The following is a 13,258-nucleotide window of genomic DNA, read 5'->3' as shown; positions in this document are numbered from 1 at the left end:
CCAGACTGCTTTTAGATTCCAGCTGCAGCATCAGCCCTTGCGTGGGTCTCCAGCCCCCAGGCCTGCCCTGCGGACGTCACACTCACCAGCCCCCCACAACCAAATGCACCAATTCCTTAAAATAAATCTCCATATAAATAAGTGGGTAGATATTATATGTGTATGTATATCTTTACATTATATGTATGTGTGTATATATGTATGTATGTATCTAGATCTACAAATATATACATATATATGTATGTATATATGTATATACATTTTTTTGTTTTTTAGTTTTTTTTGCAGGTTAGCATTTTATTAGATAAAAATGAAAGAAGGGTGCCTACCCACTCCTTCCTCTGGCTCACAAGGGGAACTCTCCCCCTCCCCAAGAGAGGGCAGGGAGTCTATAACACTGAGACAATGAGAGAGATTAGGGCAGAAAGCCCCAAGCCTCTTCCTTCTAAGTCTTGTGTCAAGAAGCAACCTTCTCAGCTACAAATTCTGGGAAGGGGAACTACACCTGCCTTTGCCCCTAAGTGGGCGGCCTTCCCCTCCTCCAGCAAAAAATTGGAGGATAGGCAGTTACGCCCACCCCTAACTTGTCCAGGTAGGGGGAAGAGGAATAAACGTCAGTCTGTGGGCTTCATTTCTTAGGTGCCTTCAGTGCTCATCAAAACCAGGCATGGGGCAGGCCCCGCCAAACTGCTCCACCCGTTGCCTGAGGTCAGCCAGCCAATGACTTGTTTCTGGGCCTTTGAGCAGGAAGGATTTGAAATCCTGGAGTCTGGCGGTCTTGCTCTTCACCTCCAAGCCGATGTTGACGCCTTCATCTGTAAAGCCCACAACTTTCCAGAAGTCCTCCTCACGGAACTAACGAGAAGTCAAAGCTGGGGTCCCCAGCCGCAGGCCCCCAGGTGTGATGGCACTTCGATCTCCAGGACAGGTGCTCTTGTTGGCCGTGACGGATATACGAGTTCCAACACCCATTCAGCTCGAGCTCCATCCACGCCCTTGGGCCGCAGGGCTACCAGCACTAGGCAGTTGTCAGTGCCACCAGACACCAGCGAGTAGCCTCGCGCAAGCAGGGCATCAGCCATGGCCCAAGCGTTCTTCAGAACCTGCAGCGAGCACTCCCGGAATGGGTGCAGGCTTGCTTTAGGGCCACAGACACTGCAGCAATGGCATGGTTCTGGGGGCACCCCCTGCAGGGATGGGAACACAGCAAAGTTGATTCGGTCCTCAAACGTGTAAGGATATCCCGGCCAGTCTTGGGATCCACAGCCCGCACCCCCTTCCGGTAGAAGAGGAGTCCTGCCTTGGCCCCTCGAAGGGTCTTGTGAGTGGTAGTGGTGACAACATCCACATGCTTGAAAGGTGAGGGGATCACCTTGGCAGCCCCCAGGCCACTGATGTGGGCCATGTCCGCCAGCAGGCGTGCCTTGACCTCGTCACACACCTCTCTCGTGCGGGCGTAGTCGATGAGGCGAGCATGGGCGCCGGTACCAGCTATGATGGGTCGAGGTCGGAAGAGGCCAGCAGTGAGTGCCAGCTGGTCATAGTCAGTGAGGCCGGTTTGGGGATTCAGCTTACAGGGCACAGACTTGAAGAAGCTGGATGTGGCTGAGACCCGCTTGACATCAGACATGTAGCCGTGGGTGAGACGGCCCCCACCGGGCGGGTCAGCCCCATGATTCGGCCATGAGGCTGCAGCAGGGCTGTGTAGGCAGCCAGGTTGGCTGGGGACCCCGAGTAGGGCTGGACATTGACTCCCCACTGAGCAGGATCCAGGTCAAAGGCCTCCAAGGCCCGGCGCTGACACAGCAGCTCGATTTCATCCACTGCCTCTGCTCCTCCATAGTACCTCTTGCCCGGATAACCCTCCGAGTACTTGTTGTTCAGACGGGACCGCAGGGCCTCCAGCGCAGCTCGGCTGCAGAAGTTCTCTGGATCAGTGAGCTTCCAGGCCACGACACTGCCTGTCCTCTCTCCGTAGCAGCTCCCACATCTCAGGGTCACTGATAGACTCTCCTGGCCTGACCAGCCCTTGGTGGCTTCTCCAGTCTGGATCTGGGCCGCCTACGCTGTGCAGGCACCGTATGGCCATCCTGACCAGCTGACCAGATCTCTGCAGAGGCCGAGTCGCCCAGAGCAAAGAGAAGGGCAACATCGCAACCCGAGATGAAGGTCGCAGGAGGTCGGGGTACCAACTCCGGCCGGGGAACACAAGGGGTTGGAAGCGGACTGATCGGAGAGCGCATGCGCGAAAAGAGCTGCTGGGCAGCCCCTGAATTGGGGCGGGGTCCACGCATGCGTAAGGTGGACGCCTTTATGGTCTTTTGGGGATTGTAGTTTTTTTTCCTCTCTTCTTCAGTTCCATTTCCCGTCTGTAGCCCCAGGGTCAGAAGCATTTGCCCCTGACTCAGTTTCCCGCTGGAGCCAGTGGGCAGTCCTCTGGAGAACACCGCTGTCTTCCAGTTTTACCTTGACCCAGGACTCAAGGCGAAGGAAGGCTGAAGACGAGGCGTCGTTCTGTGCCTCGGCTCGTCTGTACCTCCTCCCTCGCCCCAGTCAGGGGTATATACACATGTATGTATGTATGTATCTACATACATATATATGTGTATGATATATTTGTAGATCTAGATAGAGCGAGAGAGTTGTCTGGAGAACCCTGACTCATACATCTCCATTTCGAAGGTGATGAAGCAAAGCCTCAGACAGATCCAATCGCTGGCCGTGGGACACCCAGCTAGGTAGCGGTAGGGCAGAGTGCGAGCTGCTGCCTCTGGCAGCGCCATCCCCCCAGTCAGGCTGGAGCCCGGGATCCTCCCAGCCTGCAGCCAACCACCACAGGAGGGGTGCGTGTGGGGCTGGTTGTGTTTAATCCTGCCATCGCTTTCTTGGAAAGCTTTTCACTGCAGCCCGCGTGAGGGAAGATGATTTGCTTGGGATGCATGTGGCCACCAGTGCGTTATTTCCCCTAATCTAAACAGAGCCTCAGACACACTCCATTGATCACGCCTTCAAGATGAAAAGTGGCCTTAATGCTGGCCAGCAAATAGGTTTCTCAGGCAGCCCTATGCTGTCAACCACATTTCCTGATCCACTCTGATTAGATATATAAACAGCTTCAGTAAAACAGAGCCTGAGCTTTGCTGTTAAAAATATAAGATAAGGTTCCATAAAGATTCATCAAGAGCAGAGACGCTGTCTAAGTGAGGCCTGAGCTTCTTTTTTTTCTTTTCTTTTCTTTTTTTTTGGGGGGGTATCGTAAGAAGGGCCAGTGGACAAATAACCATGATTTATGATCATGTTTTAATAGTGGCTGGTGCTCCAGCTAAGGGACACCTTGGAGAGAAGAAAGGGTTAAAAGAATTGAACAGGGTCACAAAGTGGTCTTGCATTAATGACCCAGCACACAATTGACGTTACTAAAAGTTACTTAGTCATTTTGTATCTGCTAAGAAGTGTCACCCTGTCCCAAGAACAAGGAACAAGTGGGCTGATGTCTGCAAGGTGCAAGAGGCTTGTGAAGGAAGGATGAGGACACTTCTGAAGCTCAGATGGGGAAATGAATCGACCAAACCCAAACATCTTATACCTTCAAACCATCACGTCTGTTTCAGATACATCTTGTACTATAAACACATACAAGGCAGGAAAAGTTTCTGGAATTTTATTTTAGAGATATGTGTTTAGTTGGTATGCATTTCAAAATACTCTTTAACATTTGTCCCAGTGATGGACTAAAGAATGATTCCAGCTCCAGTTTCTTTGAATGAGAACATTATGCCTTTTCCAGGTAATTTTTGGTATGTGTTTTTCAGAAGGCTAAAAAGATTATCAATATCAGTTTTAAAACGGAAAACGTGAAGTGAGAGCAAGAAGAGAACTATCCAAAACTGCTTGGTGGGAAAATGTAAGAAGTTAACATGTTAGATAAAGTTTTAATGTGCATGGATATTTATATGTAATTTCTAAAAGACACTTTGCTCACTTAGAGAGCTGGTTACTCACCTCTTTAAAGATTACTTACAATTTTCCTAAACTAAACAATAACATTTCTACTCAATACTGAAAATAATTGCTAACATCTTTTGAGCATTTACTATATACCCAGCACTGTTCTAAGTACTTTATACAGATTAGCTGAGAAAATCCTGCCAGCAACCAAAGAGCTAGCTGCTTTTCTTTCCCCTCTTAATCTGTCTATAAAATTATACATGCTGAATTTAAATATTTCGTGAACTAGAATAGCATTCTCCCAGGTTAATGCCTGGTTTAGGTTAACATCAAATATAAATGTCTTTTGGACTTCCCTGGCAGTCCAGTGGTTAAGACTCCGTGCTTCCACTGCAGGGGGGCACGGGTTCGATCCCTGGTCGGGGAACTAATAATCCCACATGCCTCACAGTGCGGCCAAAAAATAAATAAATAAATGTCTTTTATTTTCCTGAGACGGTATTTTTGTTTTCTTGGAATTATTGCAACCAGTGGTTCCTATGTCTAGCTGTTCATCAGAGTCACGTAAGGAGCTTTTCCAAAAATGCAAGTTCCTGGGCCACATCCCCAACTGCTGGAACCCCAAAGGGTGGGACTCAGCATTCCAGTAAGGAAGGGGCTATTTTTATCCCTCTCACAGAAGAAGTAACTGAATCACATAAAGGTGAAACAACAGCCTGAAGTTACACTGATAGTCAATGGAAAAGCTAAATGCAAACATAGGACGACTTTAGGGTTTTTTAAAAATATACTTTAGTTGGTCTTAGTGCTGTTTGTGCTTCTATAACAAGCAACATATTTTCTTTGTACAAGGTATTCAAATACTATATGCTAAAATGAGATTCAGCTGCTTTGAAGGGTACATTTGGGAGAACTTGGGCCAGCTCTCTGAGGCTTCCAGAAAAATGAGTACATGTGGCGTGTCTTTCATTCTTTCCTTTAGGTCAACTATCCTTAGGCTTGGTTTCCACATGCAAATAGGTTTCAGTTGACTGGAGAGAACCCGGCAGACTGATGAGGGTCTGTGAGCCCAGCTGTACAGACGTCTGGGACCACAAGCATTTTCAGGAGGAACAGACACAACATTGACCTAGAATCAGAAGCCCAGGGTGCTTGTGCTGCCCTGGTCACTTGCTGTCTGCTCAGCCCTGAGCCAATCTCAGGATCTCTTTGGCATCACTTCTAGCTTTTGCCTCTGAAGGACAGCGCCCCAGGCATTCTCTAATGAGGAGGTCTATAGCTTCCAGAACAAAGGCTCGGCACAGAGGTGCGGTGCAGGGCAGGCGTTGGATGAGCCCACTTCTGAATCAAGGCAAATTCTTCTTGAGGGACAAAGAGTGAATCTCTGATAAAATCCAGGCATGGAGAGCCTTAGAGAAGGTTCTCCCCTTCACTTTCAGTTGGCTTGCTTGACACATTACCAAGCCATAGACAGGTATGGGGAAGGACAGCGTGCACTTAATTTTTCATCTGTGGAAGAACGTTCTGTTCTATGTGCTATTTTAAAAGTTCCTGCAACGTAGTTCGCCACATTTTCTAAGGAAAGGAATTTTATATTCTAAACATTACACTAGGGGCTTTTACTGTTACAGTAGGTTTTTTCCTTAATTTTCTCTTAATTCCCAAGTACACAATGCAGAGATAAACAGATCTAGCCTTTTACCACTGAAAGCTCTGAAGTGTTTATATATAAATCCAGGAGCAGGGCAATCTAGTGTGCAGAGTGATACAGATCGCATTACTCTGTCTTACCGTGCGTTCTTTGGTTGTAATTTCCTGTTTATTCAAGGTAAAGAGGGGTCTTGCTACCACAGACTGGAATCAGACATAAGCCGTTTGCACCTCTGAGAGCTGCAGTTACAAGAACCATCTCTGTTTTCTAAACAAGCTGTGTTTAAGTTCTACAGGGTTTAGACCTGCCCATTTCCTCGTTATGTTTATGCTCCATTGCTCTATTTACATATTTCTTCCAAAACCCTGTGATAGCAGCTGCACACATTGTGATTTCTTTCCACTATAATGTAACACCTTTTCCTCCTATGTCACTTGCGGCAACTGCTACCTTATGGCACTGCCAGATCTACTCTCCTGCTGTTTGTTGCCTGTTGATTACCTAGTAACATCTGAAATAAACATGAAGTTGACAGTGATTCGATTTCTAAAATAAACAGGGCAGTTCTCTGTAGCCCCAACTTTATGAAATGCTATTCATTCCATCATACCTAAGTTTAGTTAAATTGAAAGAAAAGGCGGTCTCCCCAGCTGAAGGGTGAGCAGCTTGTCCAGTGAGGCTGAGCTTTGCTTGTCCTTAGTGCCTTCATCATTATTAGCCAGTTAGGGGCCCCTGCAATGCTGCCCTTCTTCTTGCTATAATGCCTTTCAGAATGCAACTGTGATAGTGATTAAGCCTTCAAAGCAAGTACCTAAGAAATGCTCATTTTTGGTTTCTGACAAAGATTCCTATTTTCAGATGCAATGCTGACTAATCTTACTATTTTCAGATGTGGTGCTGAGTGGATTTACAGAAATGCAAAGTAAGGAGGTAGTTTAAGAATTAGCAAAAGTCTCTTAATGAGAAATTTATCCAGCATCGAGGGACATCCACTTGGGTAGCTAGAACACATTTTGAGAGTATTTTATTATCTTATAACTAGACCTACACATGAGCCCATGCACAGTGATAGGGGATAAATAGGCCAAATCTTCTGGAAATTCTAAAGAACAGTTAAGTGATGACTCTTCTCAGTTTCTGTCTCTGTTCTGTTTCAGTTTTAACTCTTGCAGGGTATTATAGACTTTTACAGTGTCCGGAAGTTGCTCGTCTAATCCAGTGTTTACCAACCTTGAGCTATGGAATTTTGGGTCTAATTCTTTGTTGTGGGAGCTTTCCTGTACATTGTAGGACATTCAGTGACATACTTATTAGATGCAAGTAGCATTCCCCCGCCCCAATTTTGACAACCAAGATGTCCCTGTCTCCCATTCTCTGCCCCCCTTTGAGTACCACTGCTGTAATCCTATACTTCTAAAGTCACAGCAAGCTGCATCTCCATGAAGTGGGTAAAGGTATGTACTTCCTATGGGCCACACACAGACCCTATAGAAAGGAGTCAGCCACTCCCCATCTCATAAAGGACCCTTCCCTAGAGGGCTTCCAGCCAGGGATGAAGAACCTAAGTCAAAAAAGGCTGGATATATGACATCGAATATAAAAGGTAAGGAGTGAGAAGGCAAAAGGGACTAACAGAGAGACAGAACCCACACCAGGGAGCTGCAGTTAGAGGTCCCCAGCAAAAGACTCTTAAGAACTCGCAGTAGCATCTTATGAGAGAGTTCACTTTGGATGCCTGCCATACCCAAGGGGTTCAATGTTAGATTAGAGCTGCACTGATCAATGAAGACTTCTCCTCCTTTTCCCCTTCCTGTAAGAGACAGAGGCAGCATACTGAATGTGGAAGGAGGGACCAATGAGGAAAGAGAGGAGAGGCCGATATGACACAACCTCTCCACACTGCAGGCTTCTAAGGCAAGCCAGGCTAGGACAGAGGAAGCATGTGAAATTCGGTGATAACCTTTTGTTTTCAGACTGAACTTTTTATTACCTAAAAGTGACTGGAAGGTTTTCACCAATAGGCGAAGAGTTGGTCAGACTTAAAACTGCTTTTCAGCCCATTATTTACCAAGTACTGAAGACTGTAACAGGCATATTCCCATCTTTGATGTCTTCAAACTAAATGAAAACAACACACATTCTGCATTTAAGTTTCCAATCTTGAAATGGAACAGACATTCAATAGGAAGGTAAAATGCCCCAAAGAAGAAAAATATTGGCTCCTGTTCACAGAAGACCTGCAGGCTGTGTCAGGTTCAGCCTCTCTTGGCCTCCTCTCCTGTAAACAGTTGACTTTCCTGGGTATTAAGTTCTTGCTTCTCACATTTTCATGAATGTCTTCCTCTTGCATCCTACAGTGATAAAATGTATCACTGGCCACTCTCTTCTCTAGATGCAGTGGGGGAACAGCCACAAAGCTCCTGCTGCATCCAAGCCTTTTAAAGGACAATAAGTGAGACTATAGCCATAGGAAGACAACCAGGGTGTGGATTGGTCTAGATAGAATATTTCATTTAACAATATTGGGGGAAATGAGCCTGTATATAAAGAGAAGGGGAAAGAATGGAAAAATAGAACCCACAGTACTCATCTTTCAATTTATAAAATTAAAAAGGAAAAGTTATATGCTAACCAAGAAGGCTAGCCAGGGCAGGGGTTAGAGGAAGCAAGTATGAAGTAAAATATGAACCATCTAAGATTTCACGTGTGCTGGTGATTGATGGCTATCTGTCAGGAAAACCCTTGAAGAGATCTCGAATTGGGTAAAATTTGGCAGATTTCTTAAGCTCAGGAAAGTTGTTGTTTTTTAACTTTTTAAAAAATTCTTTTTCTTTGGGCAACAGACCAGGGTGGCTCCACAGTTTCAGAGAGCGAGTGTACATTCCTGTAAGCCCGAGATTAGCTGGGGCTGCAAGGACGTAGAATCAGGGCGAACCAAGTCAAGCCTCCCCTGGTGCAAGGGCTCCGGTCTTCCGCAGCCCAGCGCTCTCGCCAGTAAGCGCAGCCGCAAGCCACCCAGCCGACCCGCCTGCTTACTGTCCTGTGAGCTCTCCGCTCTTACAAGTTGTCTCGGAGAGTCAGGGGAGTCCGGATTGGCGGCCCTGCCCCGCTGACAGTTGGGGACATTCCTGCCTGCGCTACCAGCGCGGAGTCGGGGCAGCTGGCATGGGCCGGCGCGGCGGGGCGTGCATCCTGCTCCGGAGGGAGCGCTGGGCCGGCGTCAGGCGGGGACCCGGAGGTGGCGCGCGGCCAGGGCGCAGCGCAGGCGGGCGGAGGGCGTGGGCGCGGGACGCTTGGCCCCCAGCGCTGTCACCCGGGCCACCTGCGAGGCCACCTGCGCTGCCATAGTCGCCCCTGGACGTGGGTGGTGACAGGCTGGGGGTGTGCGAAGCTTCACCGACCGAGTCCCAAATTTCTCTTCCCCTTTAAGTTTAGGACTGGGGACACTTCTTTCCTCTTGGAGGCAGAGAGCTTCAGACACCTGCACTCACCCTTTGGGGACCGAGGGGGATTGCTTCAGTGGCTTAAAGGACAACTGGCCTTGTATCCCATCTGTCTGCCCGTCGTGCAGAGCCTGCGCGGGACTCCTGTGCCATCTCCCCGAACTTCAAAGCCTCGGAAGCCGGCTGAGAGAAGTGACCGTGGGCAGGACGTCCCCAGCCCGGGACCCCAGCCTGGAGAGAACCTACTTTCGTTCAGCACCTCGGCCTGGGAACTTAAAAAGTACTAATGAAGAAACTCTACAGGCCAAGATACCTTGGTTCTGTTTCTAACGCCTCTCTAAAGGGCTGCTCAGTGACCCCAGGCAAGTTACTAAACTGCTCTGAACCTTAGTTACTTCTTCTGGAAACGGATGGAGTTGGACCATGTGACTATTAAGGTCCTTTTCAGCTCTGATGGCCCAAGATGCTAATATTCTACTTCCTGAGGATATGAAAATATAACACAGTCTCTTCCTTTAGGAATATTATACACTTACAGAGAACAAGACTAACAAGTAGAAAAGAAATGCCACAGGCTTGTTTCACATATGGCAGAACAAAAGCTAATAAAATATATTGTATATTTAAAAGATTCAGTATTTATTAAGAGCCCTCCAAGTGCAAAGCATTTAAAGCATTTGACTAGGAATGGATGACAACAATCAAAGGATGAACTGTGCCCCTGTTTGCAAAGAGTTCTTTTTATATAGAAGCTCTTTTTTGAAAGAAAAAAAAAAGGTATTTACATTAAGGCGTATAAATGTAAAAGATCACAACACAAGGCAGCACGAAAATGAAGACTACAGAAACCGGGTGTAATACAGAAGATTGAGACAAAACTATAGTTGCCCTTGGACAAGGGAAAAAAAATAATGTCTTTTATACATCATTTGGATTATAGCTAGAACAGGAAACAAGGCAAGAGTGATCAGGTGATTTTTGTTGTTGTTATTGTTGTTCTATGTCAAGACTGAAGACAGTCCAAATATGTTCATAATACCATTATTGACACCCGATTCCTAGTTTTTAATAAGTACTATCATTCACTGCCATCTAGTGTTAACCAGATGAATGAATTTTTTTCCATATTCTTTTTCCTAAATTCCTTTCCCAGCCCTAACTAAGTATTCAGATTCAAGTGGAGAGTGCAAACCATCTCTCCTGAACATCTAGTCTTATGCTGTGATGTCTGTGTCCTAAAAACCCCTGTATTTCCCCCCTGCCCCTACCAGACATCCCCTGTGGCTCAGAGGCTCAGCTTATTTTCTGTTCATCTTCCCAGGACCTCCATCATTGGTTCCAGCCTCTTTCCATGGACTTTTCCTTCAGACGCCATAATTTCATAGGACTAGATGCATTAATTGCTGGGCAGAACATTTGTAGCAGAAAGACAAAGTCTGTAACTCACAAATAAATTGGGAAGATGACTAAGAAAAGTACTTCTCCATTTTTGCAAGTAAGTTTAAACGTTCACTTTAATAAAACCCCAAATCAAGAGAAGCCTCTTAACTTTATTAAATGTTTGATTTCCAAAGGCTCTGAAATATTTTCTAAAAACTGACTAAAAGTTATTTAAGTGAACGTCAAGTTGCTCTCATATTTGTCTTATAACTGTAGTAAATACATCTCTGGGCATAAACAGAAATGGCCTTTTTTTCAACTGTCTTCAACTACTTTGTTCAAATGCCCCCAGTTTATTTCAAATCATCTCCAATTGTTCAAATAAAATTCCTATTATAGTGTTTTTAGTGAACTCATTTAAACAACAAAATCGACAAAATACTAAACTTTGATTATTTAGAGATAGAGTGAAAAGAAAATAATTCACTCATAATATTCAAATTTAAATCATCTGTATTTATAAAACACTATCTTAAGAATTATGATTCTATCAAGCTTCCTTTTGAGTAATTTGCATAATCCCTAAATAGTAATAAAACTAAAGTATAGAAAATTCAAAATCACATTTTATAAGAGATAAAAATTTTTGCTGTGTTCCTGAATCTTCAGAAGTAAGCTTATCTGAAGGTTGAATTAACTTCTGTGCTGAGGATTAACTTCTGTGCTGAGGGATAGGAAAACAAACTCAGCGTTTCATGGAAACATTTTACATTGTGAACCGAAGATGTGTTGGAACAGGAAAATCCCTTGTTCTGTTCACTTAGTTTATTTACTCTCTTCTTCCCTATTTAAGTTTCCTTTCGGTAAAGCAGATTTATGCTTTCCTGAAGATGGAGACTTTCATCAGGACTCTCTTTTATGGCTCCCTTAAGCTATTCTTCATTCTTCTGATATTCATAAAGCTGTTTTGGCTGTAGCCCCTTGAGACGGATTTTGATGCAACTTCTCAAATCTGGAGTAACTCTTTTTTTGAATGTCATCCATTAGTTCAAGAGTCAGTGACTTATTAGACCTTTCCATACCAGCGTGAGAGCCCAGGGTCAAATTTTCAGGAATTTTACAAATCCCTCTCTTTTTTTTTTCCCCTTGCTGTTGATTCCTGAGGTTATCAGAGCAGGAAGAAAGTTACTAACTAGTCCTCTTTTGGTTCAGCATATTGGTGGCCATGGACCAGCAGGTACTGAACGCAGGGAATAAGCAGAGAATCAGTTAGCTTAGGGGAGAAAAGGAGAGAGAGCTCTGGGCGTGGATGCACTAGACTGTGGAAGATCTTAACTTGGAGTGAGGTAAAGTAGGCTTCTTTAATAAAACACACACTCCAAACTTCCAAAGTTTGCTCTAGAGAAAGTTCTGCTAGTAGGAAAGGACGGGGTGATGGACCACGCCGGTAACACATCTGCAATCAGAGAAATTGCTACTACCTCTACCATAGGGCCCTAGGTGGGCTCCACTCCATCATTTCAACATTCTGACCTAAGTGTGAGCAGAATCCCTTGACTCAATAACTGGCTCGCAGCTGAAACAGGAATGAAATGATCAAAAATAAGCTATAGTAAATTCTTGAGTAAAAAAGAGAAATAAACACAGAGAGTGTCATAAAACTAAATAAATCTGGCTTGCAAAATAAGTGCTGCTCACCAGGGGCTTTCAGCTATTACCCCATCTCCCATAGACCTCCAGAAAGAAAAAGAAGGCCTTTCCTGGAATGTCATATTAACTAGTTTCTAATGTACATCCTTAAGACTGCTTTTCTGTTTAACACCTAACCTTTTGCACACCCTTGTGCCATTTCAAAGGCCTGATTGAGCAAAGTCGTCTCTGCCTCTTAGCTAAGACTCAGCCTCCCAGAGAATGCTTCTGTTCTAAGATTCATGTCTTCCCCACGAGAGGTAACTGGCATTAGAAATGGTTCAACACTTTAAGAGCCTGTCCCCTCCTAACAGGTGGTGGAATTTTCGTTATTTTCTCTTATAATCTGTGGTAGAGATTGCTGGTTGACTTCTGACGTCTATTGGTCCATTCTTTCAAATAATAGGAAGTTTCACTGAGCACACAGCTGCATGGAATAAGAACTATATTTCTCAACCTCTCTTAAAGCAAAATGTAGTCATTTTACTAAATACAAATATAATAGCATATATGCAAAGTAATATGTACAGATCTAGGAACCTTCTTTAAGAAGCAATTGGTGCAGTCCTTTTTCCTGTCCCTTCCTCTAATCCACAGCCTAGGACCTTGGATGCCAACATTTTGGACCTTGAAGATAAGGGCGCATGCTTGGATGGTGAGTAAAGGATTCTGTGAAGCAGGGTTGCCATATTATCCTGTACTCCTTACCTCTAGACTTTATGATGTCACAGAGAAATAAACTTTTAGTTTATATCATTTTAACTTTAAATTTTTCATTTATAGCCATGTTATTTTGAGCTTTGCTCTTGTAAATAGATCTGTCTGTTATGGGCTGAATTGTATCCCCTCTGAAAGTCATATGTTGAAGTACTAACCCCCAGTACCTCCAAATGTGACCTTATTTGGAAATAGGGTCATTCAGATGTAATTAGTTAAGATGAGGTCATTAAGGTGGGCTCCAATTCAATATGACAGGTGTCCTTATAAAAAGGGGAAATTTGGACACAGACATGTACACAGGGAGAATGCCATGTGAAGATGAAGACACAGATCAGGGTGATGCTTCTACAAGCCAAAGAATGCCAATCACCAGAAGCTAGGCGAAAGGCAAGTAACAGATCCTCTCTCACAGCCCTCAGAGAACAAA

At 44.8% G+C, this 13,258-nt stretch overlaps 1 pseudogene; it reads right to left on the bottom strand.

The window, feature by feature from the left end:
* Nucleotides 1–520: 520 nt before the first annotated feature.
* On the bottom strand, nucleotides 521–2,193 carry LOC118883592 (annotated as a pseudogene).
* Nucleotides 2,194–13,258: the final 11,065 nt, after the last annotated feature.

Source organism: Balaenoptera musculus, chromosome 17 (assembly GCF_009873245.2).
Source record: "Balaenoptera musculus isolate JJ_BM4_2016_0621 chromosome 17, mBalMus1.pri.v3, whole genome shotgun sequence".
In the NCBI taxonomy this organism is placed as follows: Eukaryota; Metazoa; Chordata; class Mammalia; order Artiodactyla; family Balaenopteridae; genus Balaenoptera; species Balaenoptera musculus.
The sequence above is the reverse complement of the archived record's forward strand: the minus strand, read 5'-3'. Positions and strand labels throughout refer to the sequence as shown.